The sequence below is a fragment of the Euprymna scolopes genome, chromosome 41, assembly GCF_053919585.1.
Source record: "Euprymna scolopes isolate OS-2025 chromosome 41, ASM5391958v1, whole genome shotgun sequence".
In the NCBI taxonomy this organism is placed as follows: Eukaryota; Metazoa; Mollusca; class Cephalopoda; order Sepiida; family Sepiolidae; genus Euprymna; species Euprymna scolopes.
Genome location: NC_136522.1, coordinates 25,843,553 through 25,861,724, shown reverse-complemented (window position 1 = coordinate 25,861,724; position 18,172 = coordinate 25,843,553).

Here is an 18,172-nt window from a genome sequence, read left to right as displayed (position 1 = left end):
AGCACTTTGACGAGCAACATTCAAACTAAAATTGTGAGTTACACGTTTCTGCAATATTATGAGCACTACTCACCATAAAATTACACGCATCTGGAAATATACGAGCGACGCTAAAACTAAAATTGTAAGTTAAACGCTTAAGCACTTTGACGAGCCACATTCAAACTAAAATTGTGAGTTACACGTTTCTGCAATATTATGAGCACTACTCACCATAAAATTACACGCATCTGGAAATATACGAGCGACGCTAAAACTAAAATTGTAAGTTAAACGCTTCAGCACTTTGACGAGCCACATTCAAACTAAAATTGTGAGTTACACGCTTCTGCAATATTATGAGCACTACTCACCATAAAATTACACGCATCTGCAAATATACGAGCGACCCTAAAACTAAAATTGTAAGTTAAACGCTTCAGCACTTTGACGAGCCATATTCAAACTAAAATTGTGAGTTACACGTTTCTGCAATATTATGAGCACTACTCACCATAAAATTACACGCATCTGCAAATATACGAGCGACGCTAAAACTAAAATTGTAAGTTAAACGCTTCAGCACTTTGACGAGCCACATTCAAACTAAAATTGTGAGTTACACGTTTCTGCAATATTATGAGCACTACTCACCATAAAATTACACGCATCTGGAAATATACGAGCGACGCTAAAATTAAAATTGTAAGTTAAACGCTTCAGCACTTTGACGAGCCACATTCAAACTAAAATTGTGAGTTACACGCTTCTGCAATATTATGAGCACTACTCACCATAAAATTACACGCATCTACAAATATACGAGCGACGCTAAAACTAAAATTGTAAGTTAAACGCTTCAGCACTTTGACGAGCCACATTCAAACTAAAATTGTGAGTTACACGTTTCTGCAATATTATGAGCACTACTCACCATAAAATTACACGCATCTGGAAATATACGAGCGACGCTAAAATTAAAATTGTAAGTTAAACGCTTCAGCACTTTGACGAGCCACATTCAAACTAAAATTGTGAGTTACACGCTTCTGCAATATTATGAGCACTACTCACCATAAAATTACACGCATCTACAAATATACGAGCGACGCTAAAACTAAAATTGTAAGTTAAACGCTTCAGCACTTTGACGAGCCACATTCAAACTAAAATTGTGAGTTACACGCTTCTGCAATATTATGAGCACTACTCACCATAAAATTACACGCATCTGGAAATATACGAGCGACGCTAAAACTAAAATTGTAAGTTAAACGCTTCAGCACTTTGACGAGCCACATTCAAACTAAAATTGTGAGTTACACGCTTCTGCAATATTATGAGCACTACTCACCATAAAATTACACGCATCTGCAAATATACGAGCGACGCTAAAACTAAAATTGTAAGTTAAACGCTTCAGCACTTTGACGAGCCACATTCAAACTAAAATTGTGAGTTACACGCTTCTGCAATATTATGAGCACTACTCACCATAAAATTACACGCATCTGCAAATATACGAGCGACACTAAAACTAAAATTGTAAGTTAAACGCTTCAGCACTTTGACGAGCCACATTCAAACTAAAATTGTGAGTTACACGCTTCTGCAATATTATGAGCACTACTCACCATAAAATTACACGCATCTGCAAATATACGAGCGACGCTAAAACTAAAATTGTAAGTTAAACGCTTCAGCACTTTGACGAGCCACATTCAAACTAAAATTGTGAGTTACACGCTTCTGCAATATTATGAGCACTACTCACCATAAAATTACACGCATCTGCAAATATACGAGCGACGCTAAAACTAAAATTGTAAGTTAAACGCTTCAGCACTTTGACGAGCCACACTCAAACTAAAATTGTGAGTTACACGCTTCTGCAATATTATGAGCACTACTCACCATAAAATTACACGCATCTGCAAATATACGAGCGACGCTAAAACTAAAATTGTAAGTTAAACGCTTAAGCACTTTGACGAGCCACATTCAAACTAAAATTGTGAGTTACACGTTTCTGCAATATTATGAGCACTACTCACCATAAAATTACACGCATCTGCAAATATACGAGCGACGCTAAAACTAAAATTGTAAGTTAAACGCTTCAGCACTTTGACGAGCCACATTCAAACTAAAATTGTGAGTTACACGCTTCTGCAATATTATGAGCACTACTCACCATAAAATTACACGCATCTGCAAATATACGAGCGACGCTAAAACTAAAATTGTAAGTTAAACGCTTCAGCACTTTGACCAGCCACACTCAAACTAAAATTGTGAGTTACACGCTTCTGCAATATTATGAGCACTACTCACCAAAAAATTACACGCATCTGCAAATATACGAGCGACACTAAAACTAAAATTGTAAGTTAAACGCTTCAGCACTTTGACGAGCCACATTCAAACTAAAATTGTGAGTTACACGCTTCTGCAATATTATGAGCACTACTCACCATAAAATTACACGCATCTGCAAATATACGAGCGACACTAAAACTAAAATTGTAAGTTAAACGCTTCAGCACTTTGACGAGCCACATTCAAACTAAAATTGTGAGTTACACGCTTCTGCAATATTATGAGCACTACTCACCATAAAATTACACGCATCTGCAAATATACGAGCGACACTAAAACTAAAATTGTAAGTTAAACGCTTCAGCACTTTGACGAGCAACACTCAAACTAAAATTGTGAGTTACACGCTTCTGCAATATTATGAGCACTACTCACCATAAAATTACACGCATCTGGAAATATACGAGCGACGCTAAAACTAAAATTGTAAGTTAAACGCTTCAGCACTTTGACGAGCCACATTCAAACTAAAATTGTGAGTTACACGCTTCTGCAATATTATGAGCACTACTCACCATAAAATTACACGCATCTGCAAATATACGAGCGACACTAAAACTAAAATTGTAAGTTAAACGCTTCAGCACTTTGACGAGCAACATTCAAACTAAAATTGTGAGTTACACGTTTCTGCAATATTATGAGCACTACTCACCATAAAATTACACGCATCTGCAAATATACGAGCGACGCTAAAACTAAAATTGTAAGTTAAACGCTTCAGCACTTTGACGAGCCACATTCAAACTAAAATTGTGAGTTACACGCTTCTGCAATATTATGAGCACTACTCACCATAAAATTACACGCATCTGCAAATATACGAGCGACACTAAAACTAAAATTGTAAGTTAAACGCTTCAGCACTTTGACGAGCAACATTCAAACTAAAATTGTGAGTTACACGTTTCTGCAATATTATGAGCACTACTCACCATAAAATTACACGCATCTGGAAATATACGAGCGACGCTAAAACTAAAATTGTAAGTTAAACGCTTCAGCACTTTGACGAGCCACATTCAAACTAAAATTGTGAGTTACACGCTTCTGCAATATTATGAGCACTACTCACCATAAAATTACACGCATCTGCAAATATACGAGCGACACTAAAACTAAAATTGTAAGTTAAACGCTTCAGCACTTTGACGAGCAACACTCAAACTAAAATTGTGAGTTACACGCTTCTGCAATATTATGAGCACTACTAACCATAAAATTACACGCATCTGCAAATATACGAGCGACACTAAAACTAAAATTGTAAGTTAAACGCTTCAGCACTTTGACGAGCAACATTCAAACTAAAATTGTGAGTTACACGCTTCTGCAATATTATGAGCACTACTCACCATAAAATTACACGCATCTGCAAATATACGAGCGACGCTAAAACTAAAATTGTAAGTTAAACGCTTCAGCACTTTGACGAGCCACATTCAAACTAAAATTGTGAGTTACACGCTTCTGCAATATTATGAGCACTACTCACCATAAAATTACACGCATCTGCAAATATACGAGCGACGCTAAAACTAAAATTGTAAGTTAAACGCTTCAGCACTTTGACGAGCCACATTCAAACTAAAATTGTGAGGTACACGTTTCTGCAATATTATGAGCACTACTCACCATAAAATTACACGCATCTTCAAATATACGAGCGACACTAAAACTAAAATTGTAAGTTAAACGCTTCAGCACTTTGACGAGCCACATTCAAACTAAAATTGTGAGTTACACGTTTCTGCAATATTATGAGCACTACTCACCATAAAATTACACGCATCTGCAAATATACGAGCGACGCTAAAACTAAAATTGTAAGTTAAACGCTTCAGCACTTTGACGAGCCACATTCAAACTAAAATTGTGAGTTACACGCTTCTGCAATATTATGAGCACTACTCACCATAAAATTACACGCATCTGCAAATATACGAGCGACACTAAAACTAAAATTGTAAGTTAAACGCTTCAGCACTTTGACGAGCCACATTCAAACTAAAATTGTGAGTTACACGTTTCTGCAATATTATGAGCACTACTCACCATAAAATTACACGCATCTGCAAATATACGAGCGACACTAAAACTAAAATTGTAAGTTAAACGCTTCAGCACTTTGACGAGCCACATTCAAACTAAAATTGTGAGTTACACGCTTCTGCAATATTATGAGCACTACTCACCATAAAATTACACGCATCTGCAAATATACGAGCGACACTAAAACTAAAATTGTAAGTTAAACGCTTCAGCACTTTGACGAGCAACATTCAAACTAAAATTGTGAGTTACACGTTTCTGCAATATTATGAGCACTACTCACCATAAAATTCCACGCATCTGGAAATATACGAGCGACGCTAAAACTAAAATTGTAAGTTAAACGCTTCAGCACTTTGACGAGCCACATTCAAACTAAAATTGTGAGTTACACGCTTCTGCAATATTATGAGCACTACTCACCATAAAATTACACGCATCTGCAAATATACGAGCGACGCTAAAACTAAAATTGTAAGTTAAACGCTTCAGCACTTTGACGAGCAACATTCAAACTAAAATTGTGAGTTACACGTTTCTGCAATATTATGAGCACTACTCACCATAAAATTACACGCATCTGGAAATATACGAGCGACGCTAAAACTAAAATTGTAAGTTAAACGCTTAAGCACTTTGACGAGCCACATTCAAACTAAAATTGTGAGTTACACGTTTCTGCAATATTATGAGCACTACTCACCATAAAATTACACGCATCTGGAAATATACGAGCGACGCTAAAACTAAAATTGTAAGTTAAACGCTTCAGCACTTTGACGAGCCACATTCAAACTAAAATTGTGAGTTACACGCTTCTGCAATATTATGAGCACTACTCACCATAAAATTACACGCATCTGCAAATATACGAGCGACGCTAAAACTAAAATTGTAAGTTAAACGCTTCAGCACTTTGACGAGCCATATTCAAACTAAAATTGTGAGTTACACGTTTCTGCAATATTATGAGCACTACTCACCATAAAATTACACGCATCTGCAAATATACGAGCGACGCTAAAACTAAAATTGTAAGTTAAACGCTTCAGCACTTTGACGAGCCACATTCAAACTAAAATTGTGAGTTACACGTTTCTGCAATATTATGAGCACTACTCACCATAAAATTACACGCATCTGGAAATATACGAGCGACGCTAAAATTAAAATTGTAAGTTAAACGCTTCAGCACTTTGACGAGCCACATTCAAACTAAAATTGTGAGTTACACGCTTCTGCAATATTATGAGCACTACTCACCATAAAATTACACGCATCTACAAATATACGAGCGACGCTAAAACTAAAATTGTAAGTTAAACGCTTCAGCACTTTGACGAGCCACATTCAAACTAAAATTGTGAGTTACACGCTTCTGCAATATTATGAGCACTACTCACCATAAAATTACACGCATCTGGAAATATACGAGCGACGCTAAAACTAAAATTGTAAGTTAAACGCTTCAGCACTTTGACGAGCCACATTCAAACTAAAATTGTGAGTTACACGTTTCTGCAATATTATGAGCACTACTCACCATAAAATTACACGCATCTGCAAATATACGAGCGACGCTAAAACTAAAATTGTAAGTTAAACGCTTCAGCACTTTGACGAGCCACATTCAAACTAAAATTGTGAGTTACACGTTTCTGCAATATTATGAGCACTACTCACCATAAAATTACACGCATCTGCAAATATACGAGCGACGCTAAAACTAAAATTGTAAGTTAAACGCTTCAGCACTTTGACGAGCCACATTCAAACTAAAATTGTGAGTTACACGCTTCTGCAATATTATGAGCACTACTCACCATAAAATTACACGCATCTGGAAATATACGAGCGACGCTAAAACTAAAATTGTAAGTTAAACGCTTCAGCACTTTGACGAGCCACATTCAAACTAAAATTGTGAGTTACACGTTTCTGCAATATTATGAGCACTACTCACCATAAAATTACACGCATCTGCAAATATACGAGCGACGCTAAAACTAAAATTGTAAGTTAAACGCTTCAGCACTTTGACGAGCCACATTCAAACTAAAATTGTGAGTTACACGCTTCTGCAATATTATGAGCACTACTCACCATAAAATTACACGCATCTGGAAATATACGAGCGACGCTAAAACTAAAATTGTAAGTTAAACGCTTCAGCACTTTGACGAGCCACATTCAAACTAAAATTGTGAGTTACACGTTTCTGCAATATTATGAGCACTACTCACCATAAAATTACACGCATCTGCAAATATACGAGCGACGCTAAAACTAAAATTGTAAGTTAAACGCTTCAGCACTTTGACGAGCCACATTCAAACTAAAATTGTGAGTTACACGCTTCTGCAATATTATGAGCACTACTCACCATAAAATTACACGCATCTGGAAATATACGAGCGACGCTAAAACTAAAATTGTAAGTTAAACGCTTCAGCACTTTGACGAGCCACATTCAAACTAAAATTGTGAGTTACACGTTTCTGCAATATTATGAGCACTACTCACCATAAAATTACACGCATCTGCAAATATACGAGCGACGCTAAAACTAAAATTGTAAGTTAAACGCTTCAGCACTTTGACGAGCCACATTCAAACTAAAATTGTGAGTTACACGTTTCTGCAATATTATGAGCACTACTCACCATAAAATTACACGCATCTGCAAATATACGAGCGACGCTAAAACTAAAATTGTAAGTTAAACGGTTCAGCACTTTGACGAGCCACATTCAAACTAAAATTGTGAGTTACACGCTTCTGCAATATTATGAGCACTACTCACCATAAAATTACACGCATCTGGAAATATACGAGCGACGCTAAAACTAAAATTGTAAGTTAAACGCTTCAGCACTTTGACGAGCCACATTCAAACTAAAATTGTGAGTTACACGTTTCTGCAATATTATGAGCACTACTCACCATAAAATTACACGCATCTGCAAATATACGAGCGACGCTAAAACTAAAATTGTAAGTTAAACGCTTCAGCACTTTGACGAGCCACATTCAAACTAAAATTGTGAGTTACACGTTTCTGCAATATTATGAGCACTACTCACCATAAAATTACACGCATCTGCAAATATACGAGCGACGCTAAAACTAAAATTGTAAGTTAAACGCTTCAGCACTTTGACGAGCCACATTCAAACTAAAATTGTGAGTTACACGTTTCTGCAATATTATGAGCACTACTCACCATAAAATTACACGCATCTGCAAATATACGAGCGACGCTAAAACTAAAATTGTAAGTTAAACGCTTCAGCACTTTGACGAGCCACATTCAAACTAAAATTGTGAGTTACACGCTTCTGCAATATTATGAGCACTACTCACCATAAAATTACACGCATCTGCAAATATACGAGCGACACTAAAACTAAAATTGTAAGTTAAACGCTTCAGCACTTTGACGAGCCACACTCAAACTAAAATTGTGAGTTACACGCTTCTGCAATATTATGAGCACTACTAACCATAAAATTACACGCATCTGCAAATATACGAGCGACACTAAAACTAAAATTGTAAGTTAAACGCTTCAGCACTTTGACGAGCCACATTCAAACTAAAATTGTGAGTTACACGTTTCTGCAATATTATGAGCACTACTCACCATAAAATTACACGCATCTGCAAATATACGAGCGACACTAAAACTAAAATTGTAAGTTAAACGCTTCAGCACTTTGACGAGCCACATTCAAACTAAAATTGTGAGTTACACGCTTCTGCAATATTATGAGCACTACTCACCATAAAATTACACGCATCTGCAAATATACGAGCGACACTAAAACTAAAATTGTAAGTTAAACGCTTCAGCACTTTGACGAGCAACATTCAAACTAAAATTGTGAGTTACACGTTTCTGCAATATTATGAGCACTACTCACCATAAAATTACACGCATCTGGAAATATACGAGCGACGCTAAAACTAAAATTGTAAGTTAAACGCTTCAGCACTTTGACGAGCCACATTCAAACTAAAATTGTGAGTTACACGCTTCTGCAATATTATGAGCACTACTCACCATAAAATTACACGCATCTGCAAATATACGAGCGACGCTAAAACTAAAATTGTAAGTTAAACGCTTCAGCACTTTGACGAGCCACATTCAAACTAAAATTGTGAGTTACACGTTTCTGCAATATTATGAGCACTACTCACCATAAAATTACACGCATCTGGAAATATACGAGCGACGCTAAAACTAAAATTGTAAGTTAAACGCTTAAGCACTTTGACGAGCCACATTCAAACTAAAATTGTGAGTTACACGTTTCTGCAATATTATGAGCACTACTCACCATAAAATTACACGCATCTGGAAATATACGAGCGACGCTAAAACTAAAATTGTAAGTTAAACGCTTCAGCACTTTGACGAGCCACATTCAAACTAAAATTGTGAGTTACACGCTTCTGCAATATTATGAGCACTACTCACCATAAAATTACACGCATCTGCAAATATACGAGCGACGCTAAAACTAAAATTGTAAGTTAAACGCTTCAGCACTTTGACGAGCCATATTCAAACTAAAATTGTGAGTTACACGTTTCTGCAATATTATGAGCACTACTCACCATAAAATTACACGCATCTGCAAATATACGAGCGACGCTAAAACTAAAATTGTAAGTTAAACGCTTCAGCACTTTGACGAGCCACATTCAAACTAAAATTGTGAGTTACACGTTTCTGCAATATTATGAGCACTACTCACCATAAAATTACACGCATCTGGAAATATACGAGCGACGCTAAAATTAAAATTGTAAGTTAAACGCTTCAGCACTTTGACGAGCCACATTCAAACTAAAATTGTGAGTTACACGCTTCTGCAATATTATGAGCACTACTCACCATAAAATTACACGCATCTACAAATATACGAGCGACGCTAAAACTAAAATTGTAAGTTAAACGCTTCAGCACTTTGACGAGCCACATTCAAACTAAAATTGTGAGTTACACGCTTCTGCAATATTATGAGCACTACTCACCATAAAATTACACGCATCTGGAAATATACGAGCGACGCTAAAACTAAAATTGTAAGTTAAACGCTTCAGCACTTTGACGAGCCACATTCAAACTAAAATTGTGAGTTACACGCTTCTGCAATATTATGAGCACTACTCACCATAAAATTACACGCATCTGCAAATATACGAGCGACGCTAAAACTAAAATTGTAAGTTAAACGCTTCAGCACTTTGACGAGCCACATTCAAACTAAAATTGTGAGTTACACGTTTCTGCAATATTATGAGCACTACTCACCATAAAATTACACGCATCTGCAAATATACGAGCGACGCTAAAACTAAAATTGTAAGTTAAACGCTTCAGCACTTTGACGAGCCACATTCAAACTAAAATTGTGAGTTACACGTTTCTGCAATATTATGAGCACTACTCACCATAAAATTACACGCATCTGGAAATATACGAGCGACGCTAAAACTAAAATTGTAAGTTAAACGCTTCAGCACTTTGACGAGCCACATTCAAACTAAAATTGTGAGTTACACGCTTCTGCAATATTATGAGCACTACTCACCATAAAATTACACGCATCTGCAAATATACGAGCGACGCTAAAACTAAAATTGTAAGTTAAACGCTTCAGCACTTTGACGAGCCACATTCAAACTAAAATTGTGAGTTACACGCTTCTGCAATATTATGAGCACTACTCACCATAAAATTACACGCATCTGCAAATATACGAGCGACGCTAAAACTAAAATTGTAAGTTAAACGCTTCAGCACTTTGACGAGCCACATTCAAACTAAAATTGTGAGTTACACGTTTCTGCAATATTATGAGCACTACTCACCATAAAATTACACGCATCTGCAAATATACGAGCGACGCTAAAACTAAAATTGTAAGTTAAACGCTTCAGCACTTTGACGAGCCACATTCAAACTAAAATTGTGAGTTACACGCTTCTGCAATATTATGAGCACTACTCACCATAAAATTACACGCATCTGCAAATATACGAGCGACGCTAAAACTAAAATTGTAAGTTAAACGCTTCAGCACTTTGACGAGCCACATTCAAACTAAGATTGTGAGTTACACGCTTCTGCAATATTATGAGCACTACTCACCATAAAATTACACGCATCTGCAAATATACGAGCGACGCTAAAACTAAAATTGTAAGTTAAACGCTTCAGCACTTTGACGAGCCACATTCAAACTAAGATTGTGAGTTACACGCTTCTGCAATATTATGAGCACTACTCACCATAAAATTACACGCATCTGCAAATATACGAGCGACGCTAAAACTAAAATTGTAAGTTAAACGCTTCAGCACTTTGACGAGCCACATTCAAACTAAAATTGTGAGTTACACGTTTCTGCAATATTATGAGCACTACTCACCATAAAATTACACGCATCTGCAAATATACGAGCGACGCTAAAACTAAAATTGTAAGTTAAACGCTTCAGCACATTGACGAGCCACATTCAAACTAAAATTGTGAGTTACACGTTTCTGCAATATTATGAGCACTACTCACCATAAAATTACACGCATCTGCAAATATACGAGCGACGCTAAAACTAAAATTGTAAGTTAAACGCTTCAGCACTTTGACGAGCCACATTCAAACTAAAATTGTGAGTTACACGTTTCTGCAATATTATGAGCACTACTCACCATAAAATTACACGCATCTGCAAATATACGAGCGACGCTAAAACTAAAATTGTAAGTTAAACGCTTCAGCACTTTGACGAGCCACATTCAAAACTAAAATTGTGAGTTACACGTTTCTGCAATATTATGAGCACTACTCACCATAAAATTACACGCATCTGCAAATATACGAGCGACGCTAAAACTAAAATTGTAAGTTAAACGCTTCAGCACTTTGACGAGCCACATTCAAACTAAAATTGTGAGTTACACGTTTCTGCAATATTATGAGCACTACTCACCATAAAATTACACGCATCTGCAAATATACGAGCGACGCTAAAACTAAAATTGTAAGTTAAACGCTTCAGCACTTTGACGAGCCACATTCAAACTAAAATTGTGAGTTACACGTTTCTGCAATATTATGAGCACTACTCACCATAAAATTACACGCATCTGCAAATATACGAGCGACGCTAAAACTAAAATTGTAAGTTAAACGCTTCAGACCTTTGACGAGCCACATTCAAACTAAAATTGTGAGTTACACGTTTCTGCAATATTATGAGCACTACTCACCATAAAATTACACGCATCTGCAAATATACGAGCGACGCTAAAACTAAAATTGTAAGTTAAACGCTTCAGCACTTTGACGAGCCACATTCAAACTAAAATTGTGAGTTACACGTTTCTGCAATATTATGAGCACTACTCACCATAAAATTACACGCATCTGCAAATATACGAGCGACGCTAAAACTAAAATTGTAAGTTAAACGCTTCAGCACTTTGACGAGCAACATTCAAACTAAAATTGTGAGTTACACGTTTCTGCAATATTATGAGCACTACTCACCATAAAATTACACGCATCTGCAAATATACGAGCGACGCTAAAACTAAAATTGTAAGTTAAACGCTTCAGCACTTTGACGAGCCACATTCAAACTAAAATTGTGGGTTACACGTTTCTGCAATATTATGAGCACTACTCACCATAAAATTACACGCATCTGCAAATATACAAGCGACGCTAAAACTAAAATTGTAAGTTAAACGCTTCAGCACTTTGACGAGCCACATTCAAACTAAAATTGTGAGTTACACGCTTCTGCAATATTATGAGCACTACTCACCATAAAATTACACGCATCTGCAAATATACGAGCGACGCTAAAACTAAAATTGTAAGTTAAACGCTTCAGCACTTTGACGAGCCACATTCAAACTAAAATTGTGAGTTACACGCTTCTGCAATATTATGAGCACTACTCACCATAAAATTACACGCATCTGCAAATATACGAGCGACGCTAAAAACTAAAATTGTAAGTTAAACGCTTCAGCACTTTGACGAGCCACATTCAAACTAAAATTGTGAGTTACACGTTTCTGCAATATTATGAGCACTACTCACCATAAAATTACACGCATCTGCAAATATACGAGCGACGCTAAAACTAAAATTGTAAGTTAAACGCTTCAGCACTTTGACGAGCCACATTCAAACTAAAATTGTGAGTTACACGCTTCTGCAATATTATGAGCACTACTCACCATAAAATTACACGCATCTGCAAATATACGAGCGACGCTAAAACTAAAATTGTAAGTTAAACGCTTCAGCACTTTGACGAGCCACATTCAAACTAAGATTGTGAGTTACACGCTTCTGCAATATTATGAGCACTACTCACCATAAAATTACACGCATCTGCAAATATACGAGCGACGCTAAAACTAAAATTGTAAGTTAAACGCTTCAGCACTTTGACGAGCCACATTCAAACTAAAATTGTGAGTTACACGTTTCTGCAATATTATGAGCACTACTCACCATAAAATTACACGCATCTGCAAATATACGAGCGACGCTAAAACTAAAATTGTAAGTTAAACGCTTCAGCACTTTGACGAGCCACATTCAAACTAAGATTGTGAGTTACACGCTTCTGCAATATTATGAGCACTACTCACCATAAAATTACACGCATCTGCAAATATACGAGCGACCCTAAAACTAAAATTGTAAGTTAAACGCTTCAGCACTTTGACGAGCCACATTCAAACTAAAATTGTGAGTTACACGTTTCTGCAATATTATGAGCACTACTCACCATAAAATTACACGCATCTGCAAATATACGAGCGACGCTAAAACTAAAATTGTAAGTTAAACGCTTCAGCACATTGACGAGCCACATTCAAACTAAAATTGTGAGTTACACGTTTCTGCAATATTATGAGCACTACTCACCATAAAATTACACGCATCTGCAAATATACGAGCGACGCTAAAACTAAAATTGTAAGTTAAACGCTTCAGCACTTTGACGAGCCACATTCAAACTAAAATTGTGAGTTACACGTTTCTGCAATATTATGAGCACTACTCACCATAAAATTACACGCATCTGCAAATATACGAGCGACGCTAAAACTAAAATTGTAAGTTAAACGCTTCAGCACTTTGACGAGCCACATTCAAACTAAAATTGTGAGTTACACGTTTCTGCAATATTATGAGCACTACTCACCATAAAATTACACGCATCTGCAAATATACGAGCGACGCTAAAACTAAAATTGTAAGTTAAACGCTTCAGCACTTTGACGAGCCACATTCAAACTAAAATTGTGAGTTACACGTTTCTGCAATATTATGAGCACTACTCACTCATAAAATTACACGCATCTGCAAATATACGAGCGACGCTAAAACTAAAATTGTAAGTTAAACGCTTCAGCACTTTGACGAGCCACATTCAAACTAAAATTGTGAAGTACACGTTTCTGCAATATTATGAGCACTACTCACCATAAAATTACACGCATCTGCAAATATACGAGCGACGCTAAAACTAAAATTGTAAAGTTAAACGCTTCAGCACTTTGACGAGCCACATTCAAACTAAAATTGTGAGTTACACGTTTCTGCAATATTATGAGCACTACTCACCATAAAATTACACGCATCTGCAAATATACGAGCGACGCTAAAACTAAAATTGTAAGTTAAACGCTTCAGCACTTTGACGAGCCACATTCAAACTAAAATTGTGAGTTACACGTTTCTGCAATATTATGAGCACTACTCACCATAAAATTACACGCATCTGCAAATATACGAGCGACGCTAAAACTAAAATTGTAAGTTAAACGTTTCAGCACTTTGACGAGCCACATTCAAACTAAAATTGTGAGTTACACGCTTCTGCAATATTATGAGCACTACTCACCATAAAATTACACGCATCTGCAAATATACGAGCGACGCTAAAACTAAAATTGTAAGTTAAACGCTTCAGCACTTTGACGAGCCACATTCAAACTAAAATTGTGAGTTACACGTTTCTGCAATATTATGAGCACTACTCACCATAAAATTACACGCATCTGCAAATATACGAGCGACGCTAAAACTAAAATTGTAAGTTAAACGCTTCAGCACTTTGACGAGCCACATTCAAACTAAAATTGTGAGTTACACGTTTCTGCAATATTATGAGCACTACTCACCATAAAATTACACGCATCTGCAAATATACGAGCGACGCTAAAACTAAAATTGTAAGTTAAACGCTTCAGCACTTTGACGAGCCACATTCAAACTAAAATTGTGAGTTACACGTTTCTGCAATATTATGAGCACTACTCACCATAAAATTACACGCATCTGCAAATATACGAGCGACGCTAAACTAAAATTGTAAGTTAAACGCTTCAGCACTTTGACGAGCCACATTCAAACTAAAATTGTGAGTTACACGCTTCTGCAATATTATGAGCACTACTCACCATAAAATTACACGCATCTGCAAATATACGAGCGACGCTAAAACTAAAATTGTAAGTTAAACGCTTCAGCACTTTGACGAGCCACATTCAAACTAAAATTGTGAGTTACACGTTTCTGCAATATTATGAGCACTACTCACCATAAAATTACACGCATCTGCAAATATACGAGCGACGCTAAAACTAAAATTGTAAGTTAAACGCTTCAGCACTTTGACGAGCCACATTCAAACTAAAATTGTGAGTTACACGCTTCTGCAATATTATGAGCACTACTCACCATAAAATTACACGCATCTGCAAATATACGAGCGACGCTAAAACTAAAATTGTAAGTTAAACGCTTCAGCACTTTGACGAGCCACATTCAAACTAAAATTGTGAGTTACACGCTTCTGCAATATTATGAGCACTACTCACCATAAAATTACACGCATCTGCAAATATACGAGCGACGCTAAAACTAAAATTGTAAGTTAAACGCTTCAGCACTTTGACGAGCCACATTCAAACTAAAATTGTGAGTTACACGTTTCTGCAATATTATGAGCACTACTCACCATAAAATTACACGCATCTTCAAATATACGAGCGACACTAAAACTAAAATTGTAAGTTAAACGCTTCAGCACTTTGACGAGCCACATTCAAACTAAAATTGTGAGTTACACGCTTCTGCAATATTATGAGCACTACTCACCATAAAATTACACGCATCTGCAAATATACGAGCGACGCTAAAACTAAAATTGTAAGTTAAACGCTTCAGCACTTTGACGAGCCACATTCAAACTAAAATTGTGAGTTACACGTTTCTGCAATATTATGAGCACTACTCACCATAAAATTACACGCATCTGCAAATATACGAGCGACACTAAAACTAAAATTGTAAGTTAAACGCTTCAGCACTTTGACGAGCCACATTCAAACTAAAATTGTGAGTTACACGCTTCTGCAATATTATGAGCACTACTCACCATAAAATTACACGCATCTGCAAATATACGAGCGACACTAAAACTAAAATTGTAAGTCAAACGCTTCAGCACTTTGACGAGCCACATTCAAACTAAAATTGTGAGTTACACGTTTCTGCAATATTATGAGCACTACTCACCATAAAATTACACGCATCTGCAAATATACGAGCGACGCTAAAACTAAAATTGTAAGTTAAACGCTTCAGCACTTTGACGAGCCACATTCAAACTAAAATTGTGAGTTACACGTTTCTGCAATATTATGAGCACTACTCACCATAAAATTACACGCATCTGCAAATATACGAGCGACGCTAAAACTAAAATTGTAAGTTAAACGCTTCAGCACTTTGACGAGCCACATTCAAACTAAGATTGTGAGTTACACGCTTCTGCAATATTATGAGCACTACTCACCATAAAATTACACGCATCTGCAAATATACGAGCGACCCTAAAACTAAAATTGTAAGTTAAACGCTTCAGCACTTTGACGAGCCACATTCAAACTAAAATTGTGAGTTACACGTTTCTGCAATATTATGAGCACTACTCACCATAAAATTACACGCATCTGCAAATATACGAGCGACGCTAAAACTAAAATTGTAAGTTAAACGCTTCAGCAAATTGACGAGCCACATTCAAACTAAAATTGTGAGTTACACGTTTCTGCAATATTATGAGCACTACTCACCATAAAATTACACGCATCTGCAAATATACGAGCGACGCTAAAACTAAAATTGTAAGTTAAACGCTTCAGCACTTTGACGAGCCACATTCAAACTAAAATTTTGAGTTACACGTTTCTGCAATATTATGAGCACTACTCACCATAAAATTACACGCATCTGCAAATATACGAGCGACGCTAAAACTAAAATTGTAAGTTAAACGCTTCAGCACTTTGACGAGCCACATTCAAACTAAAATTGTGAGTTACACGTTTCTGCAATATTATGAGCACTACTCACCATAAAATTACACGCATCTGCAAATATACGAGCGACGCTAAAACTAAAATTGTAAGTTAAACGCTTCAGCACTTTGACGAGCCACATTCAAACTAAAATTGTGAGTTACACGTTTCTGCAATATTATGAGCACTACTCACCATAAAATTACACGCATCTGCAAATATACGAGCGACGCTAAAACTAAAATTGTAAGTTAAACGCTTCAGTACTTTGACGAGCCACATTCAAACTAAAATTGTGAAGTACACGTTTCTGCAATATTATGAGCACTACTCACCATAAAATTACACGCATCTGCAAATATACGAGCGACGCTAAAACTAAAATTGTAAGTTAAACGCTTCAGCACTTTGACGAGCCACATTCAAACTAAAATTGTGAGTTACACGTTTCTGCAATATTATGAGCACTACTCACCATAAAATTACACGCATCTGCAAATATACGAGCGACGCTAAAACTAAAATTGTAAGTTAAACGCTTCAGCACTTTGACGAGCCACATTCAAACTAAAATTGTGAGTTACACGTTTCTGCAATATTATGAGCACTACTCACCATAAAATTACACGCATCTGCAAATATACGAGCGACGCTAAAACTAAAATTGTAAGTTAAACGCTTCAGCACTTTGACGAGCAACATTCAAACTAAAATTGTGAGTTACACGTTTCTGCAATATTATGAGCACTACTCACCATAAAATTACACGCATCTGCAAATATACGAGCGACGCTAAAACTAAAATTGTAAGTTAAACGCTTCAGCACTTTGACGAGCCACATTCAAACTAAAATTGTGAGTTACACGTTTCTGCAATATTATGAGCACTACTCACCATAAAATTACACGCATCTGCAAATATACGAGCGACGCTAAAACTAAAATTGTAAGTTAAACGCTTCAGCACTTTGACGAGCCACATTCAAACTAAAATTGTGAGTTACACGTTTCTGCAATATTATGAGCACTACTCACCATAAAATTACACGCATCTGCAAATATACGAGCGACGCTAAAACTAAAATTGTAAGTTAAACGCTTCAGCACTTTGACGAGCCACATTCAAACTAAAATTGTGAGTTACACGTTTCTGCAATATTATGAGCACTACTCACCATAAAATTACACGCATCTGCAAATATACGAGCGACGCTAAAACTAAAATTTTAAGTTAAACGCTTCAGCACTTTGACGAGCCACATTCAAACTAAAATTGTGAGTTACACGTTTCTGCAATATTATGAGCACTACTCACCATAAAATTACACGCATCTTCAAATATACGAGCGAC